Genomic DNA, 6,000 nt, shown 5'->3' with positions numbered 1-6,000 from the left:
ATAATAATAAGTCAAATTCAGTTGGTATCACAAGTTTGCCCTTGTAAGAAGTCCTTCTCCAGATTTCTTGTAAGCCCCCTTTAGGTACTGGAAGCCGCCCTAAGCTCTCCCCTAAGCCTTCTCTTCCAGACTGAACAAACTGAGCTTGTCTTCACAGGAGAGGTGCTCCAGCCCTCTGAGCACCTTTGTGGCCTCCTTGGGACTTGCTCCAACAGGTCCACACCCCTCCTTGTGTTGGGGACCCCAGAGCTGAAAGGACAGCGGGGTGGTCTCACGAGAGTGGAGTAGAGGGGAAGAATCACCTCCTTCATCCTGCTGGTCACGCTTCTTTTGATGCAGTGAGGATATGTTTGGCTTTCTGGGCTCAAGTGCACGCTGCCGGCTCATGTTGAGCCTCCCATCAACCAACACCCCATATGTCCTTTCTTCAGGGCTCCTTTCAATCTATTCTCTGCCATTCCCAGCCAGTAATGCAAGGGGCAAAAAAAGAGATATTAAGGTTAAAGGCAGAGGGCAGGTGTACACTCAGAAAAGATCAGCATCCATACATATTTTTGACTTCTTACTCTGCTTGTGCATATTTCCAGTAAGACAGTAATGTAGGAAACAAAAACTGCAGCTGTTATTGCTGTTTCTACAGTCATTGCCCCTGGCATTGTCTCTCCAACATCATACGAAATATGTTAAAAATTGCATGACTTGCTAAAGAATGCATCTTTTAAAGGTCACTTGAACTTCCCACTGCCAAATGAGTACTGATTCAAGCAGATACAAAAATCAAAACACCAAAGCAGTCATTAAAAACACACCCCTTGAAGTCAATACATCTATGAAAGCAAAACACAATTATGCCTCCAGAATAATTACATTTCAAACAGCAGCAGACACTTGGTTCTCTGACAGCTAAGTATAGGGGTAGGGGATTTTGCCCCAAACACCTAACCAAAGAATAAATGGCCAATGACAGACAGATAGAAAATGGACAGCAAGCAGAAAAAACCTGAATTAGCTGCTAACCGAGTGTAGCTGACTTCCACTTCCTGATGTGTACTGTGAGCTGTACAGGACAGGGACCTCTGCATGTAACCCCAGGCATGCGCTATCTGGCATCGATTCAAACAGAGTACATTTTCTTTTATTTGTTTTTCCTCATTTCTTCCCAACACACTGCCCTAATGCTATTGACAAAATTTAAATGAACCTATGGTGCAATATTTTCCTTCAAGCATAATATGCCTCATTATGCAGATTCCAGTAATGGATCTACAGTAAAAGCCAAGGTGAAATTCACAGATAAAACATGCTTAAACTTGCCGTGTTTCACAATGGAGCAATGAACGCAGCTGTCCAGATGTCATTTTCTAGAACACCTCATTACAAAACACTACTTTCTGCAGACAAAGCACTTTAAAGTACAGTCCCATCCACTCTGAAGCTACACCCCTGCCAAGCTCTGCCATTTCCAGCTCTGCTTTTCGACTGCCCTGATTTGCCAGCAGCAAAACTATTAAAAAATAAATCCCTGGTGAGCTGGAAAATAAGAGCAGGGGAGCTCTATTGCTCCATGGTGTTAGTGACTGCCCGGGTGGTGGAATGCTAAAGGAAAAATATCCCCACACCCTACATTTAAATCATGGGTGCTTGCAATGAAACTAACTCTGATGAGGGCATAACAATACTAGGGTCGTACAATGGCTGGATTGCAATTTAAGCTCAGATGCATACAGCCACTTTGCAATAGGAACACTTAGCACCGAAGATGGAAAAGGATGTATTGCAAAGGTAGAGACTGGTTAAGCTAACAGCAATGATGCAGAAACCTACTTTAATTTCCACTTGCTACAAAGCAGTGGTGGTCAGGTTTGGGAGTGCCAGTAACCATAATTAGCCTTTTATAAAGGTATTTTTTCCCCACCATTTGATATATGCAATGATATTTTCTGTTTGTTTTAAAGCTGTAGGTCACAGGTAAAATTGAGTTACCCACAGTTTTGCAGGACATTTCTCTCAAAGAGAAAAGAAGGATTTGAATTTTACTCTGTAATTTTCTGGGCAGCTTTTATTCTCTTCCAAGTTATCACACCTAGGTAATCAAGCTTTGCAGCTCTACATGTTTACCCTTAAGGTAAACTCAAGCCAGATATTTACATCAACACGCTTGGCATGAATCACAGTCTCTGTGGAATTCCCATCACAATTCCTGGTTTGTAGGACATTATAGATCTCTTAGCAGACCTGAGCCAACTTAACTGTGATGGTCAGCCACCCAATAGCCAGTTCTCACACACATACAAAAAAACCCCAAAACAACTCCCAGGAAAAGCACAACAGCACAGTGCATCCAGTTTCAGCACAGTTTCACTCATCACCACCCAAACACCGGTGGTGATGGCCTGAGTAGGGGCCACCTGTGATGTGAAAACAAAGGGTCAATAGAAGTGAGATTTGATCCATTGATGTAGTTTTTCCCATCCTCACAGTTTGATACTTGGGAAGTCTGCAGTCAAGAACTATAGCCTCACAGAGAAAAGAGTGATCAATATTCCTTCATGCAACAAAAAAATATTTTCATTCTTTTGAGAGGAGTAGTCTCATGCTTTTGTGTAACTTCACTGAGCTCTGCCCCAGTTTCAACCCAGGAGAGTCAGAAGTGGAGGAAGAATAACTAAATACGTTCTATATAAATATTGGAATAGGTAAAGAGATATTTGCGGTGTGCTAACCTGCTCGTTAGACAGCAAGAACCAGAATTCTTAATAGCAGTGCTTTAATTATATCTCTAGGCTCAGGAGGGTGCAACATAGGGATATGCATGATCACATTCCTTTGGATAGCAAGCAAGCTTAGCAGCACCAACATGAATTGCAAAAACTTAGGGGATAAATAAATCTACAATAACAGCACTTGGCACGCTCCTCACCTTTCTCCCAAGAACAAAATCCACATTCCACTCTTATATTTCTTCTTCCCTTCAGAGACAAGCATAGGTCACCTCAATAAATAGTTCATAACCTCAGGGACTGACAGTAAGTGTTCAAACACGTCTTTATATTGGGTCTGGCCATCTGTTGGTGAACACTTCTGACACAGATGCCATCTGACTTACATTTGTGTCTTGGCTCCCATCACGTCTCGACCTTCTGCCATCGACAGTACCTTATCTCCAAGAGAAGGAGTAGGAAGGCAAATGGAACTGCCCTAGAGTATTACTAGGTGAAAAGGTTGCAGTCTGTTTCCTCACCTTCATTTAGAACATAATGGTTTCACCAAAAAACCACACCCAGCCATCTGTAAAGGCAGAACTCCTGAGGTTACCAGCACCTAATGTTTCACATGCAGCATGGGTTCTCTCAGGGCTGTGAGAAGTATATATACTAGTCCCGTGCTGCAGGACAAGTATGCATACTAAATGATCATGGCTATGATTCTTAAATAGGACTAAGCTGGAGGAGACTGAAGGGAGAGCAAATACTGCCAGAAGGGCTGTAGTGTCCTGCTTGCCATAGCAGCATGCAGCCAAATGAAGGATGAACAACAAGGTTGCTGAACTGTTACAGCACAGCTGAAGTAGTGAAATAAATGCTTATCTGAATCCCTGATCAAACCTTGCAGTAAGCAGAGACTTGCCCTAAAGTAAAACATTATTATCACACCCAGTGTGAGGGATTTGTGTCTAAAGGCCACTAGTAGCTGCAGATGCCTGAGTCAATGCTCAGGCTTCCACTAATTTCATTTCACATCCCACCTCTCCCAGTGGAAGCCAAAACCCCAAATATATACACTGCTGAGAGGGAAGTCTACAAAGAAACTGCTGTGGTTAAACATCTCCCTTACTGATCTGGGCAATATCTCATCCTGTTAAGAGCTTGAACATCTGTAGCTACCGAACATGGTATTTCATTTCATTTTTTACAGCAATAGAAGTAATTTTTCCCTGAAAATTCTTGTCGGGCAATTGTTTCTTACTTCAGTTCCTGTAGTAGTTTTTATTTTAGGGAGAAAATAAAGGCTACCTTTTCTTACATAGAGTCTTGGGAGATAACAGCATTTCTCTTCCCATCAGCCGTTGAGCTCTCATCACAAATACAGACTATGTGCAACAACAGAACACAGCTTAATAACGTTGCCATACCTTTGTTTAAATCATTTATAATTTTATCAACTTCTGCTTTAGATGCCCACCAGTAAGTTAGCCTACTGTTGTCAAGTCTTTCATAGATGTCACAAAACTCTGAAACATTCTTTTCATGCTCAGCCTAAGCTTGTTCCTTCACTTATTTGTTCTCACACCAACACTCACCTTCAAGCTTTACCTCCCTGCTCTAGATTGCTTTCATAAGCAGCACAGGTCCATTCTCAATTGTTGCTTTGACAAGCAAATTAACCTAGAGCCATCTGGAGTCCTCTCAAATGGCAGGTTTTCCCTTTCCCATACTTCCTCATCCATGCATCTGTTATGAGTTCATTTTCCTCAAATGGTGGCCAGTCAGCACGCACTGTTCTACATGAGGCTTTACCAGAACTTTGCTCAACATTACTAGTATTTCCCTCTTCCCACTGGAAATGTTTCAACCTCCAGCACCTCTTGATCTCATTGCCTTTTTCAAAACCATGTCACAGCAATATCACGCTCTGATTAGGCATCACTTCCTGTATTTGTCTTTGTTCCTTTTGAGATGTTGAGTAAAGTGTCTCACCTTGCAACTGAGCACAGAGGAGTGATTAGAAGTCTGCTCTGATGTAATATTTGCCATGTCAAAAGCAGCAAAGATAGTACCACTTCTGCCTCAGTTTAAGATTATTGGGTGTGATTCCAGACACATTTTTCATCTACCAGAGTTAATAATACTGCAAAGATTTTGCACAGCACTTTAAAGAGGTAAAATTCAACATAAACATCATTTGGCTTGCAAATATATTCTCCAGGAAAACACAAAAACATCTTCAACCATCTTGCCACAAAACACAGCACCCTTCAGAGAATAACACTCTTCCTTCCCCATTTCAGTATTTTCCAGTAAAGTTTACCTAGGACAGTGAGCTCTTTACTAACACTTCTGCTTCACAGAGCTTGAACACACACAATGGCAGGCCACCAGCAGTCTGCCCTCTCTGCTATCCCTTTTCACAAGATCCTGCTCCCTTATCTGCTTCCCACTTCTCCTGAATGTTCCTTTGACTTGGGATGTCAGGCTGATTTCTTCTTAATAACTAGGCTTGAATTTAAATGCCAGGACAAGAGACACATTCCTCCCACATGTCAAAAAGCATTTAACAAGTCTGAAGGACCTATGCCATACAGTGACAGTATAGACTTGTGGACAACTCTACTGCCATAACGAAGAGTTTCAAATGAGGTGGCTGCTTACACACCAGTTTAGGAAATAAAAATTAACTATTAAGGCCCCATGTCTTGTTCTAATAAAGAAGCCCTACAAACATGGAAGAGCTTAGGGAGAAGCTGTGCCTTTAAAGATTCTATTGTACATGTCTAGCAAATCTGAATAGATAGAGTTTTTGGCAAAAAATATTCCAACCTCCCACCTATATGCTGGTATCCACATACCTGTATCTCCACAGTGCCCAAGCATCACCAATTAGGAGAGGACCTCAAAATCAAGAAATAAGTAAAACAATCATAAAACCAAAATTGAATGCAATTCAACTCATTCACATCAGAGAAAATAAAAAGGAACCACTCAGGAGGGACAAAGGAAACTCCCATCATGTTACAAACAGTCAAAGGCTTGGCATGGTGTCAGGGTGAAGGGCGGCTGAGACAAGAATACCTGAATGTCTCATGTGGAAAAATATACTAAAGTCACTCACAGTAAATATGACAGATGGCCAAATCCTATGAAGCAGGTAGATGCGTGGCACCAATTACAAAGAAAATTGATAACATTAAGTTGTTATTCCTTATTTCAGCTGAAGTAAATAAGTGCTAAGGACCTAGAGATTACATCCTCCCAGATATCAAGTTTAATCACCAAGATGAAA

This window comes from Pezoporus wallicus, unplaced genomic scaffold (assembly GCF_028554395.1).
Source record: "Pezoporus wallicus isolate ANWC-B61680 ecotype Strahan unplaced genomic scaffold, APGP_CSIRO_Pwel_v1 contig_8673, whole genome shotgun sequence".
Classification (NCBI taxonomy): domain Eukaryota; kingdom Metazoa; phylum Chordata; class Aves; order Psittaciformes; family Psittacidae; genus Pezoporus; species Pezoporus wallicus.
The sequence above is the reverse complement of the archived record's forward strand: the minus strand, read 5'-3'. Positions refer to the sequence as shown.